Below are 16,996 nucleotides of genomic sequence, written 5' to 3' on the forward strand. Positions count from 1 at the left end.
ACCTTAATTAGTAGATACTGTCTTTTGTAATGCGTGATGCAATGCAAGTCACTGAAAACGTTTAAGTACCTGTATATTCCTGGATTCGCATACACACACACGTACTCATTTTTAGTGAAGTTTATTATAACTTATTCTAGATGCATTTTTTATAACTAGGATTTTATTTTATATTTATAGCTTCTGTAATAAATTTTAAAGGTGAAAATTGCTTCTCAATGTTGTTTCTGTTTCTTAATTATTTTAAAATAATTCAGTGCAAAACAGTTGCAAAAATCTGTTTTATTACTGTGCATAATTTAAAATGCTGTTGACGCTGAAATGTGTATATTCTTTAGCTACAAAGACTAATCTGCTTCCTGTCCTTTTCATGACATACTGTCTGCAGACGTGGGAAGTAATATATCTACATTCCTATGTAGACTTTCAAAACCATGCTGAAATTGCAAACCTAGAATTTTTTTTCTCATTTTTTTGCTTAAAAGTGCAATCAGGCTATAGTAATTAGGCAAGAAAAAGAAATAAAAGGCATATTCACAGATGATCTTATATATAGAAAATCCTAAAGAATCCACAAAACATCGGTTAGAGCCAATAAATACCGCAAAGTTTCAGGATAGAATATCAGCATAAAAATCAGTTGTATTTCTGTATACTAGCAATGAACGATCCAAAAAAGGAAACTAAGAAAGCAGGTCCATTTACAATAACACCTAAGACAGTGGAAGACCTAGGAATTAACTTAACGAAGGCAGTGTAAACTTGTACACTCATGAGTAAAAAATGTTGCTGAAAGAAATTAAATGAGACCTAAATAAATGGAAAGAGATCCTGTATTCATGTATTGGAAGACTTAATGTTGTTAAAATGGCAATGTTCCCCAAAGCAATCCGCAGATTCAGTGCAATACCTTTCAAAGTCCCAATGGCCCTTTTTGCAGAAATGGGAAAGTCAGTCCTAAATTCATAACGGAACTGCAAGGGACCCTGACTGGCCAAAACAATCTTGAAAAAGAAGAGAAAGTTGGAAGACTCATACTTTCTTTATTCCAAAACTTACACGAAGTTACATTCACAAAACAGTGTGGTACTGGCATAAAGGACAGACAAATTTAAGAGCTAAAACTATAAAATCCTTAGAAGAAAACATGACCTTGAATTTGGTGATGATTTCTTAAATATGGCACAAAAAATACTCTAGCAACTAAAGGAAAGTTGGATAAATGATATTTCATCAAAATTCAAAACCTTCATACTACTTCTGCAGATAGTATCTATACTATAATTATTATATAATTATGTAATTTAATATGATACTATCTTAAAACTCAACAAGAAAAAGACAATCCAGCAACGGATGTTTCTGATGACTTAACAGTTTTGAGGAGTACTGGTCAGGTATTTTGGAAGATCTCCCTCTGTTGGAATTAGTCTGTTTTTCTCATGATTAGACTGGGATTATGGGTTTTGCAGAGGAAGATCACAGAAGTAAAGTGATCATATCAAGGTTACTTACTATCATGGTGAGTTATGACTGTTGATTGACCTTGATCACCTGGCAGAAGCAGCGTTTCTCAGGTTTCTCCATTGTAAAATTACTCTTTGGGTACTGTGCTCTGGAGGAAGGTCACTGTATACAGCCCAGTCTTAAGGAACGAGAAGTTATGCTCCCCCTTCGCCTTTTTTTTTTTTTTTACTCTTTCTATCAGGGATCCCTGTAAGTGTACACCGTGGGATCAACTGAGATTATTTCAGTCTCACTTATCTTCTCTTCAGTACAACCTCCCTGCCACATAACACACAAAGAATACATTTTTGCTCAAAGTAATGCAATTGAGAGATTTCCCCATAATAAGAGGGACTTTATTAGGACTTGAGTGTAAGGTAACTACTTGCTGAGAGATACTATATGTGGGGGTAAAAACTCTATTTATTTTTTACTGACGTAGAGTTGATTTACAAAATTATGTTAGTTTCTGGTGTAAAGCAAAGTGATTAAGTTATATATATATTTCTGTGCATCTGTGTTTCCTTTTACCTGGTGCCTGGAAAAAATTCATATTTATAGTTTTTCATATAAATTCATATTTCATATAAATAAATTCATATTTATAGTTTTAAAATATATTTATATATTATTATATGTATTAAATATATATATATAAGCAGAGAAGGGCAGAAAATGCTCTCACCCCTTTCCTTCCAGAGACCTTTCCTAGAAATTGTGCACACTTCCCTTTTTTATCTCACTGGCTGGAACTTAGTCACATGGCCCCATTTTGTTGAGAGAGAGAGAGAGGGAGAGGGAGGGAGAAAGGAAATAGCTGGAATTCCAGAAGCTATCTTGGACTGTGAGGTGACCTTAAAGATGGCAAGATTCAGGGACTATAATATTTTTAAATTCAGGACTTGTTGCTTATAGGAAGTAACAGCTGAAAAAGTAAGGAGCCACTGAGTCCTTGAGCACACAAGTGGCATGGTCAAATGGACTTGAAAGCTTTTCTTAGATGGTCTAGAAAAGTGACAGGCTAGAGGCAGGAAAGTCGAAAGAAAGACTTAGAAGGCATATTTGTAAAGGCTTAGTAAGACCTTGATTAGTAGTACAGTGCATATTAAAGATAATTCCATAGTTGTATACATAAGCCCCCTGGGGATTGGTGGGGCTATTCACAGTAATACAGAAAAGTTGCCGGTTTCAGAGATGAGTTGAATACAATTAAAAACATTTTGATTTTCAGGTACTATGGGGAGGCAGAAGACAGTACAGTCTTTTTTTTATTTTTTTTTTAACATAGTTGATTTTTTTTTTTTTTTTTTTTTTTTTTTTTTGCGGTACGCGGGCCTCTCACTGTTGTGGCCTCTCCCGTTGCGGAGCACAGGCTCCGGACGCGCAGGCTCAGCGGCCGTGGCTCACAGGCCCAGCCGCTCCGCGGCATGTGGGATCCTCGCGGACCGGGGCACGAACCTGCGTCCCCTGCATCGGCAGGCGGACTCTCAACCACTGCGCCACCAGGGAAGCCCCCGAGAGTACAGTCTTTGTAAGTCCATATTTTGAACATAATTGTGGCAGGCTGAAAAACGGCCACCAGAAAGATATCTTCATCCTAATCCCTGGAACCTGTGAATGTTTCCTTCTATGGCAAAACAAAAAAGGAAAGGGTTCTTTAGATATAATTAAGGATCTTGAGATGGGGAGATTATTCTCGATTGTGTGGACCCTAAATGCAATTATGTATCCTGATGAAAGGGAGACAGAGGGAGATTTTAAAGAGAAGGCAGTGTGACCATCAAGTCAAAACTTGAGACATCAGGGACTTCCCTGGTGGCACAGTGGTTAAGAATCTGCCTGCCAATGCAGGGGACACGGGTTCGAGCCCTGCTCCGGGAAGTTCCCACATGCCGCTCTGAGCCTGCGCTCTAGAGCCCGCGAGCCACAGCTACTGAGCCCACGTGCCACAACTACTGGAGCCCGCATGCCTAGAGCCTGTGCTCCGCAACAAGAGAAGCCACCACAATGAGAAGCCCACGCACCACATCAAAGAGTAGCCCCTGCTCACCGCAACTACAGAAAGCCCGTGTGCAGCAATGAAGACCCAGCGCAGCCCAAAAAAAAGAAAGAAAGAAAGAAAGAAAGAAAGAAAGAAAGAAATTGACATCATGTGGCCACAAGCAAGAAAATGCTGGCAGCCAGCCACCAGAAGCTAGACAAAGCAAGGAACAGATTCTCCCATCATTCCTCTAGAGGAGTGCAGCCCTGCCAACATTTTGATTTTGGCCTACTGATATTGATTTTGTACTTCTTGCCTCCAGAATTGTAGGAGTTATAAGTAAATGATGGTGAGAGGGGCTTCCCTGGTGGCGCAGTGGTTAAGAATCCACCTGCCAGTGCAGGGGACACGGGTTCGAGCCCTGGTCCGGGAAGATCCCACATGCTGCGGAGCAACTAAGCCTGTGCTCAGCAACAAGAGAAGCCCTCAGTGAGAAGCCCGCGCACCTCAATGAAGAGTAGCCCCCGCTCGCCGCGACTAGAGAAAGCCCTCACGCAGCAATGAAGACCCAACACAGCCAAAACTAAAGTAGAATTAAAAAAAAAAAAAATGATGGTGAGAAAGAGCAACTCATCTCCCCTTGAGATGCGTCTTCCTCAGAAGATGAGGTAGTCATAGGAGAGTAAGATGAGGAAGGAAATTAAAGAGGTTCTGAATCAATTTTATATGAAGGGGAATTTCTCACCTTGGAATAGGAGTGCTACAAGTTTCAAAGCAAAAGGAAGGAGGTTTCTGCATTTTAAAAAAATGTTTGTTCAGGGAGAAGGGCATGATTGGAATAGGGCATAGCTGGCTGCTAAAACGCTTCTTCCAACTGCACTCACTAAGGGGACGAGTGACTGCCTTTTTGCTGAATCAAATGTGCACTTCTTGGTCTTTTTCTTACTCTACTTCTCAGCACCATTCTATGTGATAGAACACGTATATGTTTTGAAACAATTTTTTTCTCCTGCCTGTTGGACACTACACCCATGTGGTTTTCTTTCCAGATTCCAGAGCTGCTCCTTTTTTTTTTTTTTTTTCCCTTGTGGTGGCCTTCTTTCTCTACCCTTACTCTTCATGTTCTCTAGAGCTTGGTGCCAGGCTCTCTTTTCACTCTGCACTCTTTCTCCACATGGTGTTCCTTGCTCTTAAGGCTTTGAATATCACCTGTATACTACCAACTACTCCCAAATTTATATCTCCAGGCCGTATCACTTTTCTGAACTAAAGACCAATATTTCTTAATCTTTCCCTGAAACCTGCTGCTCCTCCAGAGTTCCTTTTATCAATAAATGCAGCTAGCATCCATCCCAATGCCAAAACCAGAAACCTCAAGCTTCCTTCCCCTTCAGCTTCCAGTCCATTGCCAAGTCCTGATTTTCTGCCTCCCAAATATCTCTCAATTCTTTCCGCTTCCTCTAGTAGCTCTCTCAACCCACTGAAATCACACGCCTGTACTACTGCAAGAGCCTCCTGATTGGTCTGGCTTCTAATCTTGCCCCCTGCCATCCGTTCTCCACTCAGTAGCCAAAATATTCTTTTAAGGAACTCAAATCTGATACCATCATTTTTTCATACTCAGTGTTTCCCATTGCAGATCTTTGTTATGGCCCCTGCCTGCCTCTCAGCTTCCTCTCTCCACTCCTCCCCTGGCTCACGACACTTTAGCCACAATTAGACTTTTTTCACTTCTTTTTTCCTACCTCTGGGCTATTTCATGTATTGTTCCCTTTGTCTAGAATGCCCTTCCCTTCCCCAGTGCATGTCTAACTCCTACTCCTATCCTTTACTTCTCAGCGTGAAAGTAACTGTTTTAGAGAAGTTTTCCTGACCCCCCTCAATCTAAATGCAGTTTCCTATGTTAATCTATCATTTAATCTCTAATAGTCTTACATGACACTTGCAATTTTTGCTGTATATTTTCTACTGTTTATTTAATGTGTATCTCACCACAGATCATAGGCTTTTTAAAGTCAGGAGCTAAGTTTGTTTCGTTTTTATGATTATAGATCTAGCACTTACATAATAGGTTCATGGTTGACAATAAATAATCAGTTGACTTAATGATTGTGTAATGGATAAGCAGAGCAGAAGATCTGGGAGCAGAATAGGAAGATATGAAGTTGTTAGAAATAGAGGCCCAGGGGGGCTACGGTAAGGGGAAGCCTACGCTTCAGAAAAGGAGAGGGATCTAGCTAATAGCATCTAATTTTTAGAAAGATAAAATCAGGTTTATATTTTTAGAAGCTGCTTCTGTTAGATTTATCCAATTTCAAGGCTATAAAAAGAGCAGATTTTCACTTCAATTTGCTGGTAGTTAATTGTCCACATATTGGGCACCCTCATGAGATTGAAACCCATCTAATTAACGATTGTATATTCTTAGCTTTGCATAGTCAGAATAAAGAAACTGAATACAGAAACTGAGGTTTAGATTAGGTAATTTATTCAATTTCACACGTAAGTGGGAGAAGCAGGACTCCACTAGGTCTGTTTGATCGAAATCCATGTTCTTAGTCACTTTCCCTGAACACATACTGTAGGTGCCCTACTCATAGGCTCTTGGCATTCAACATTCTGGTATATGCCATGGTTGGCAACCTGCAAATATCTATAACCCCACCTGAGGGTGTTCTCATGATCCATGCTGGATGTAGGCTGGAAGTGACAGGAAGTTAACATCCCTGGGAATAGCTGCCAGCCACACAAAAGTAGGAGTCAGTGAATAATACCCCAGCTCCCTTGCCCCTTGGGTGGGACAACTCTGAGGTGTGTTCTACACTTTGTCTCTAAGTTCTCCATGGAGGTTGAGCCCTAGGTCTCAGAGCAACAACCTGCTTGAAACTGACTCTGTTAGCTTTCTTCCCTTCTCTGTCTCACTTCACTCCCCTGCCTGTACTTCTTGGCATCACCTCCCAAATAACCACTTACATCCTTTACTCCAAGTCTGCTTTAGGAAGAATCCAACATAAAACACTCGCTCCATTTATAAAGTAAAGGAGAAAATGTGAAATGTCCCAACAATAGCTATAAATTTTTTTTAGTTTTCTCCACTATTATTGAACCTCACAAACCAACATTAATTTCCTCAATATTTATTGTGATAGCCTAAACAATTTTATTTTCAAATTCCTTCCCATTTTAAAGATTGTCTTAGTTATCTTGTAGCAATGTTAAATTATGTTTTTACTCTGTTTTTAACAGGAAAAATCTGGAAGCTTCATGTTTAGGCTATGTAATTTTAGTATGCAAAGGTTGGAATTGAAATCACTATATTTGAGCAATCAACCCTGCCAACATCCGAGCTCTGGCTGAGAGTCAGAGAATAGCACTTAACATGCAGTGAGAGGACTCTTGGAATACTACTACCTTCAGAGCACATGCCAAATCAAAATGATTTAAACGTCCAAAAGATATGGGACTAAAACATTTAATGGATCAAAAAGTGCCAAACGTGGGTACCCTGGACATGCAGACATTGTGAGCTACAAGTACCATTGTGAAACTTCAACTGGCTTAAAGATTGACTTGGGGAGAAGGCGGGTGTTGCTCATTGCAATAGATAATGTATTCATGAAATAATTTGGAAACTGATTACGTGTGATGAATCCTAATTATAGCTATTTACTGTGGTGAATATTAAGAAAATCAGGGTCTTAAAAAAAAGACACTAGCATCTGCTTTAATTATTTAGGAAGAAAAATAAGTTACCCCCCAATCTTATGTTCTGTAATTATTTTTTACATTCAGTTTACGTGTTTTATATTTAGGACCACAGCATATGTCCCTTTTCTGTTTCTTCCTTAAATTTTCCTTAAGACTCCTTCCCCAACCCATCAAGGAGAAAATGTAAATTACCACCATCACTCAAATAAATTCCCTGGTTTCTTCTGAACCTTCACCTCACAGCTGTTGCATGAAGTATAATCACTAAAGTACTAACTAAATGAAATTGTCTATCCAAAATGACAGTTTTCTAATATTCTTATACCAAATAACTTTTCAGGAGAAGAAACAGATTATTAAACACATTTTTTTTTCCATCTAAAAATAGCTGATCTGGAAATACAACAAAATGCTAATAGTGGTTAGGAAGGGAGAAGCATGAATGAATTCTTATCTTTCTTAAGTTTCTGTGAAGTGATTATTTTATATTGTCCCGCTACTGTCTTTGGGCAAATAGTTCTCAGAAAAGTTGTTAAAAGTCTGCAGATCTTATCTGTGTGATCAGAAAGGAGGTATTCAACCTTTGGGTACATGCATAATATAAGCATAGCATTATATCACCTCGCTGGCTGCAAACTGCATACCTCTCACCCAGCTATGAAACAGGAGGGAAATGTGAAAGGAAGAAGTAAATTACAAAATACCTGAGCTACAAAGTAACTGAAAAGTTAACAATGAGAAATCCAAGCTAATTGGCCTACATTTTCAATTTATAACATTCATAATTAAAATGAGATAATGATAGTTAAACTACATTACAAATGACAAGACACAAAATGAAGATGTTATTAGGATATTTTTTTTTTTTGAGTGGTTCTGAATATTCTTCTATTAGGATATTTTAATTGTAGTCATGAGGGCAGGGACTATGTGTCTTGTCCAATTAATATTTGCTGAATTTATATATTTATGTATGTATCCTAATACCTATAAGATATTTGCTGAATTTATATATTTATGTATGTATCCTAATACCTATAAGGCATTAGGGAGATTTTTTTAAAAAAGAATGAGATATGGTCCCTGCCCCCTAAGGAATGTGTAATATGGTGAAATTACATGTTAACACACCCAAATTGCCTCATACCTCACTAAAGAATATGGGTTTGCCTTTACCTTATCCTCCATGGCACAGAAGCACAGACTGTAGGCTTCACTGTGCAGTGGAGAAGCAGAGACTGTGGAGTCAAACATGGGCTTCAATCTTCTTGAAGATGTTCTCCAAAAAAGAAGCCTTTTGTTACAGTAACATGGCAGAGACATTTACCGCTCACCAAAATGTCCTTGTGCTCCCTCACATTTCCTGTGACTAGGGCTGATCAAAGAGCTCTAAGCAGAAGTGCTATGTGTCACTTCTAAACCAAAGCATTTAATAGCTGGCAGAAATCTCTCTTCCCTCTGCCTCGGCAACCTAGAAGAAGGGTATTCCAAATGATATAGCCAAAGAGAGGAAGCAGCCTGGATCCCTGGGTCACTTTTTGGTAAACATTGCCCCGGAGAGTCACTAAGAGCTATAAGAAACCTTGATGAATAATGAATAAATCATTATATGTTAAACAGAGGGTATTTGGGTTTGTTACAGCAGCATCGCCGAGTCTGTTCTGATAAATAGAGATAATACGTTCACTTGATGATTGGTGAGCCAGTGATGGAAGAATCAGTATGAAGGCAAGACTATGAGATCTGATTTTTAAAAGCAGCCAAGGGATTCCCTGGTGACGCAGTGGTTAAGAATCCGCCTGCCAATGCAGAGGACAGGGTTTCGAGCCCTGGTCCGGGAAGATCCCATATGCTGCGGAGCAATGAAGCCCATGCACCGCAACTACTGAGCCTGCGATCTAGAGCCCGCGAGCCACAACTACTTTAGCCCGCACACCTAGAGCCCGTGCTCCGCAAAAAGAGAAACCACTGCAATAAGAAGCCCGCGCGCCACAACGAACAGTAGCCCCCACTCACTGCAACTAGAGAAAGCCCTCGCGCAACAACAAAGACCCAACACAGCCAAAAGTAAATATATAAATTTGTTTAAAAAATTAAAAGTAGCCAAAACTGCTGTGTCTTTCTGTGCTGATTCACTTCACAACAGTGAAAAAGGCCTGAACAACCTCCAGACCTAGACAGGCCCCTGTTACCCAATATTTAAACCCAAATAAACTTTTGGCCTCCACAACTTTCGGGATTTTATCAAAGCAAACAAAGACCCAACGCAGCCATAAATGATAGGTAGACAGGTAGATGGATAGGTGGATGGATAAAATCATTAGAGAAGTTTTGTTTTGTTTTGTTTTGTTTAAGTTATTTATTTGGCTGTACCGGGTCTTAGTTGTAGCATGCGGGATCTTCCTTGCAGCATGTGGAATCTTTAGTTGTGACATGTGGGATCTAGTTCCCTGACCAGGGATGGAACCTGGTCCCCCTGCATTGGGAGCACGGAGCCTTAGCCACTGGACCACCAGGGAAGTCCCTGTGAAGCTCTTTTTTTTAAAAAAAAAAAAAAAAAACACTGGACACATGCATGTCTTTTTTTTTTTAACAAATTTATTTTATTTATTTATTTTTGGCTGTGTTGGGTTTTCATTGCTGTGCACAGGCTTTCTCTAATTGCATCAAGTGGGGGCTACTCTTCATTGCGGTGCACAGGCTTCTCATTGCAGTGGCTTCTCTTGTTGCAGAACATGGACTCTAGGCATGCAGGCTCCAGTAGTTGTGGAGCGCAGGCTCAGTAGTTGTGGCTTGCAGGCTCTAGAGAGCAGGCTCAGTAGTTGTGGCGCACAGGCTTAGTTGCTCCGCAGCATGTGGGATCTTCCTGGACCAGGGCTCGAAACTGTGTCCCCTGCATTGGCAGACAGATTCTTAACCACTGTGCCACCAGGGAAGCCCTGGGAAGCTATTTTTTTTAAAAAAATAATACCTGTATCCCACCCTAAAACAAATAATCAGAATCTGTGGAGGTGAGGCTGGGGCAGATGGTTTTTAAAAGCACCACGTGATTCTGTTGTCCAACCAGGGTTGAGAACTATTGCCTTAGGCAATGTGTAGGCAAAATATTTGATTACACATAATTTAAAATAAAGCCTTCATCATCGGGCTTCATCATCATCTTAATAATAGAAAAAAAAACTTCAAACAATACAGAGAATGGCCACTTTTTCACAGACTTGGAGCTTTAAAAAAGGCTTATTTATAAATGACAGACACGGAGTCAATAAGTAGTTACTAGATGCTGTCGGGACTGAAGGACCTTCTGATAAGCCCAGCGATGTTGCAATGGAAAGAACAGGCTTGAGATACCATTTATGTTGTTTATAGTGATGACTGTTTTTCTGCTGTTATGGGCTGAATTGTGTCTCTCTCTGAATTCATATGTTGAAGTCCTAACCCCAGTACCTCCTAATTTGTATCTGGACGTAGAGTCTTTGCAGAGGGAATTAAATTAAAATGAGGTCATTAGGGTGGGCCCTAATCCTATATGATTGGTGTCCTCATAAGAGGAAGTTGAACACAGACACGTACAGATGGAAGATGATATGAAGACACTGGGTGAAGATAGCCATCTGCACGTCAAAGAGAGAGACCTGGGACAAATCCTTCCCTTACAGCCCTCTGAAGGAACCACCCCTAACAACGCCTTGATCTCGGACTTATAGCCTCTGGAACTATGAGAAAAATAAATTTCTGTCACCCAGCATGTAGTACTTTATTACAGCAGCCATAGCAAACTAATATACCTGTGTCATAGCTAAAGTGTGTGGTAGGTTTTTGGTGAGTGGGTGGGAGAAATAGCCACCCTGCCTCTGTTTTATTAAGAGATGTTCAGAGAGAAGATGGGGTTTTTGTAAGGTTCTTGAAGTTGAGTACTTCGAATATTTGATAGGAAGGTAGTTTTAATTAGAGAAGGCCCGGAAATGTGAATCATTGTGTCTTCTGGCTCAAAGCCTCTGTTGCCCACATAAAGCTGCCCTTTTCCCCCACAAGAGTGCCTACCCCTCCTGCCATGGCAGATTGGACTAAGCTGACCTTTCAAGAAAAGATGTGCTGGACCAATCAGATTCTCTCTTTAGATTTTGGAATTGCAACACTGAGAACCAGACCATTTAGCTCTAATGAACAGAGTTGAACAGTCATATTGGACTCCCTGGCCAAGGCCACTTGGCTGGGCCATATTCTAGAAGAGTCTTAAAAGGTGAGTCGAGGGAGGAGAGGATAAAGTAGACATGCAGGGACAAACAGTAGATTTGACTTCTTTAGCGGAGCTAGCTTGAATGGGTTTCTGTACCACAAACAGAAGAGTGTTAACTGGAACATCATGAAATCAAGAGTGAGAACCTTGAGGCCAAAGCCCTGCCCTGAGGGGCCACCAAAAAATCAGCCTAATCTCTCTTCTGTGCAGATACAGAAGATTTTCAGGCTGGAAAAACCCTAGAGGACAGCATCAGCAGCATCATGGCTACTATTTTCTGAGAAATTAAGATAAGCCAGGCCCTTTGCATGAACTATCAGCTTTTGAGATAGGGCATGACAACAGATGAGTAAAAACAGAGAGGTTAAGAAACCTGCCCTTAGTTGTATAGTTATTGTGGTAAATTGAATACAAATATGGCCACAATTTGCCCTTCCTGTATCCTCCCCCTTTGCAATGTGACTTTATAGCTGCTGTCATCAAGAGGAAGAATCTGGGCTGGCCCTGTGACTTGCTCTGGGCCAGTAGAATGTGGCATAAATGACATTGTCAGTTCTGAGGCTAGGCTTAAGAGGTCTTAATGCTGCTTCTTGATTTCTTAGAACCCTGTACATGTGAAGGAGTCCAGGCTACTCTAATGAAAGGTGAAACACATGTGGTCCAGTAACCCCTGTGATCAATAGCCAGCCGACCACTGGAGGTGTGACTGAGGCCATCCTAGATGAGTCAGCCCCTAGATGATCCCCTGACACTCGGCCGACTAACAGACGTATGAATGAGGCCAGGCAGCTCTGGGACAACCCACCTGCTGACTGCGGATGCATGAGTGAGTCCAGCGAAGATCAGCCGAGCCACCCAGCCAACTTCACAGAGTTATGAGCTAAATAATTACCTTAGACTTTTAAGCCACTAAGCTTTGGTGGGTTTGTTATGCAGCAACAACTGCTGGTGCTGAGGGTCTGGGACCTGAACAGAAGAGCATCTGACTTCCACACCAGTGTATGCTCTCAAATCCTGTGCACACTGGAGCCTGGCCAATGCATTACCTTCCTTCTGAGAAGCCCTATATGTAGCATCTTCATTAGATTGCAGGATTGGTCTGAGTGAGTTCAAAACCCACTTTACTTTGCAGGTTACTGGGCAACTGTCTGGGCAGATTAACTTGTCCAAACCTTGGCTTCCTCATTTTGTTAACTGCGAACAATACCAACTACCTCACAGAGACACCAGGAAGGTAAAATGAGATAGTACATCTAAAGTGTCCAGAGTTTAGCGGGCCATGAGGTTTCCTGGAAGATGGAAGTTTGCAATGGGGGTGGGAGCATCAAAAATTTCTTAGTAGCTGCAGTAGAATTTCACTTTCAGTGTTGATGTTCAACCAACTGGCAGTTTTAGGAATGGAAATCTCTTCTTAGAGATACTGACTCTTGTGGGGGGAACTTCCCTGGCAGTCCAGTGGTTAAGAATCCATGCTTCCACTGGTTTGATCCCTGGTTGGGGAACTAAGATTGCACGTGCCGCATGGTGAGTCCAAAAAACACAAAAAACAACCGACAGATACTGACTTTGATATAGCTTGTAACCCTTAATTCTAAAAGAATGCAGTAAGTTTTTCCCCCAATTATAAGCTTTTTTCTAGCTCAGCATTTCTCAAAGTAAAATCTACAGGTCACTCACATAACAGTCACCAGCTGCCTGTCAAATGCAGATTTACAGCCTCATCCCAGACCTACTGAATGAGACACTCCTGGGAGCAGGGTCTGAGAATCTACATTTTAAACAAAGTGCCCCGATAATTTCCATGCACATTAAAGTTCCTCTGCTAAGACTTTTTTTTTTTTTTTTTGCGGTACGCGGGCCTCTCACTGCCGTGGCCTCTCCTGTTGCGGAGCACAGGCTCCGGACGCGCAGGCCCAGTGGCCACGGCTCACAGGCCCAGCCGCTCTGCGGCATGTGGGATCTTCCCCGGTGGGGGCACGACCCCGCATCCCCCGCATCAGCAGGTGGACCCCCAACCACTGCGCCACCAGGGAAGCCCCCTCTACTAAGACTTTAAAAACAGGGACGCAATGCGAACACATATATATGGAATCTAAAAAAAAAAAAAAAATGGTACTGATGAACCTAGTGGCAGGGCAGGAATAAAGACGTAGACATAGAGAATGGACTTGAGGACACGGAGGGGCGGGGTGGGGAAGCTGGGGTGAAGTGAGAGTGACATCGACATATATACACTACCGAATTAAAATAGATAGCTAGTGAGAAGCAGCAGCATAGCACAGGGAGATCAGCTCGGTGCTTTGCCATGACCTAGAGGGGTGGGATAGGGAGGGAGGGAGGGAGGCTCAAGAGGGAGGGGACATATGTATGCATATGGCTGATTCATTTTGTTGTACAACAGTAACTAACACAGTATTATGAAGCAATTATAATCCAATAAAGATCTATTTTTTAAAAAAAGTTACATTGGAAAAAAAAACAAAAACAGACGCATTGCATGTTCTCACTCTAATATTGCTTTCTAGTTGGGTGTTCCCCTAGGGTTGTTTGTGTCCTAAGATTTTAGGTCAAAAACTAATACCTTTTTTGCAGAAGTAGTGTTGACATAGCCACTAACTTTTTGGTGGAAATAGAGTACACACCAATGAATGACCCAACCCAGATGACACCATGATTTTTTTTTTTTTTGCGGTACACGGGCCTCTCACTGTTGTGGCCTCTCCTGTTGCGGAGCACAGGCTCCGGATGCGCAGGCTCAGCAGCCATGGCTTACGGGCCTAGCCACTCTGCGGCATGTGGGATCTTCCCGGACCGGGGCATGAACCCGTGTCTCCTGCATCGGCAGGCGGACTCTCAACCACTGCGCCACCAGGGAAGCCCCGACACCATGATTTTTTTAAGTGTATCAACATATTACTCTCTGAATAAATACTGGGAAATCAGTTTTTCCTGTTTTTCTTGTTTTGCATCTATAATCTTTATATATGGACTTATGCTAGTTACAGAAATAGGGGAGGAGAAGAGTGGGGAGGGCATTTACCAAAATACTAACTTGTTAACAAAATTAACTTATTTTTACTGTTCTTATCAATTACATTATTATTTTCACAAAACAAGCACTAAGAGGAATAGGAAATGACTTGACCTTAAATTGACTTTGAAAGTTTGTGCAGTCTGAACTAGCTTTAAGCAGGAATGTTTTTGTTCACCTTCTGAATGTAGCCATTAGAGGGACTTCCCTGGAGGCGCAGCGGGTAAGAATCCACCTGCCAATGCAGGGGACACAGGTTCGATCCCTGAACCAGGAAGATTCCACATGCTGCGGAGCAACTAAGCCCACAACTACTGAGCCCACGCACCGCGTCTACTGAAGCCCGCGTGCTCTAGAGCCCATGCTCCGCAACAAGAGAAGCCACCACAATGAGAAGCCTGCGCACCACAACGAAGAGTAGACCCCCGATCGGCGCAACTAGAGAAAGCCCGCACGCAGCAAAAAAGACCCAAAGCAGCCAAAAAAAACAAAACAAAAAAAAAATCGTTTGAAAGTAGCCATTAGAGAGAGTAGTGGGAGTATTTGACTAGGGCTAAATTTTCAGGTTCACCTAGCTCTAGTTAAAAGTGTCTCAGTTTGATGTCTTTTTGGCTGATCTGTTTCATGGTAGCATGTTTTTTAGAAACCTTTTCACCAAAAGTAGAAAAAGGAAAAATAATAACAGAAGGAAACAACTTCAATAAGTAGTGGTGGAAGTCTATTCCTCTTCAGATGACACCAGTGCTTAGAACTTTCGATTCAGAGCTTTTCATTTCCTACAAATATTTTTTTTCACTGTTCCAAAGGTAGAAGTGGCTCTGAATAGCAAAAATTCTGTGCTTTTTAAAACCTGCTGGACAACTTCTCATCTCTAAGAGTACTGAAGTTTTGCCACACCAGACTGTGTATGACAAATCACAAAACATATGCATAAAGAAATCTAGACTCTTCTAATTGTGCCGATCCGTGGGTAAAAAACTTACTTCTGGAGGCACACAGCTGTTGAAATCAGTCATATTTACAATTTTTACAAATGAGTTTATTTTAATAAAAACAAGTTACTCTGTGAACATGATCTCTAAACAGATTTATGTGGGCTGGCACAATCTGCTATGCTAAACATATATTCATATTGCTTAGGTCTGCAACCAGTTTTTTGCTTTGGGGGTTTTTGGGTCTTTTTATTTTTTTTGTTTTTTTGAGTGGTGATGATAACAGTCTTGCTTTGTACAAGGATACAAATAATTGGCAGCACTTCAGCTAAGGACACTGTTCTCAGCACTGAGCTGTTGAAATTGTTTTCCTGGACAGAACTGCCCTCTGGGCATGGCCCTAAATTGGGAGGACTCTGGGCTGCTGGCACTGGGCAGTGAACCAGGCAGACAGCTTATAGACAGAAGAAGATGACTATAAACTGATGCTAAATAAGAGGAGGGGGAGGGGGAGGGGAGGGGGAGGGGGAAGGGGAGGATGGGTCGGAGGAAAGGAAGAAAGGAAAAAAGGGTGGGAGAAGGAGAGAGAGGAAGGGAGAGGTGAGATTTACATTCATTAGTCCATACCCTTAAGGGGTCTCTATGTATTTCTCCTTGATCTTTCTGACTGCCCACATTGCTTGAGGTTTTTATGCTCATGTATTTTGCTTGGTTGTTAGACTGTAATCTCCTTGAAGACAGAAATATTGCCTGACTCAGCTTTGCATCTACCACAGTGCCTGGTGCTCAAAAAACTAGTTGTTAAATGCATGAACAAAAGAATAAATTTCCATATCTAAAGCCTTTCCTTTCCTTAGAGATAAATCCTAAGCAGTTCTCAGTGGGCACAGCAGGGCCCCTAGGGGGCATATTGAAATTTTGTTGGGGCAGTTTTTGTACTGTAGTTCTCGTATTGGTGCCAGTTTTTCCATAGTGAAAAACACGTTATTATTTTTATTGATATTAGTATAGTATTTTTAATAAATTTATTTATTTATTATTTTTGGTTGTGTTGGGTCTTCGTTGCTGCTTGCAGGCTTTCACTAGTTGCGGCGAGCGGGGGCTACTCTTCGTTGCGGTGCGAGGGCTTCTCTTGTTGCCAAGCACAGGCTCTAGAGCGCGCGGGCTTCAGTAGATGTGGTGCGTGGGCTCAGTAGTTGTGGCTCGTGGGCTCTAGAGCGCAGGCTCAGTAGTTGTGGTGCACGAACTTAGTTGCTCCGCGGCATGTGGGATCTTCCCGGACCAGGGCTCCAACCCGTGTCCCCCTGCATTGGTGGGCAGATTCTTAACCACTATGCCACCAGGGAAGCCCAATATTAATACAGTATTTTAAAAGACATTACTTTCGCTTATTTCACCTTTGTATTATTAGAATATTACAGTGTTTTCTTGCAGATAGTTTACATTATCAATAAATTTAATTCCGGGAGAGTAAAGTGGTGTTAAATTTTTGTTGTGTTGAGTAATATACAGGGTGTTGAGTATGGCAGGATTGAATACTTACGTTTACAAGACTAAGCTTTGCTTGCTTCTGCTTCCACACGTTCTAGGATTCTAGC

Source organism: Pseudorca crassidens, chromosome 17 (assembly GCF_039906515.1).
Source record: "Pseudorca crassidens isolate mPseCra1 chromosome 17, mPseCra1.hap1, whole genome shotgun sequence".
NCBI lineage: Eukaryota > Metazoa > Chordata > Mammalia > Artiodactyla > Delphinidae > Pseudorca > Pseudorca crassidens.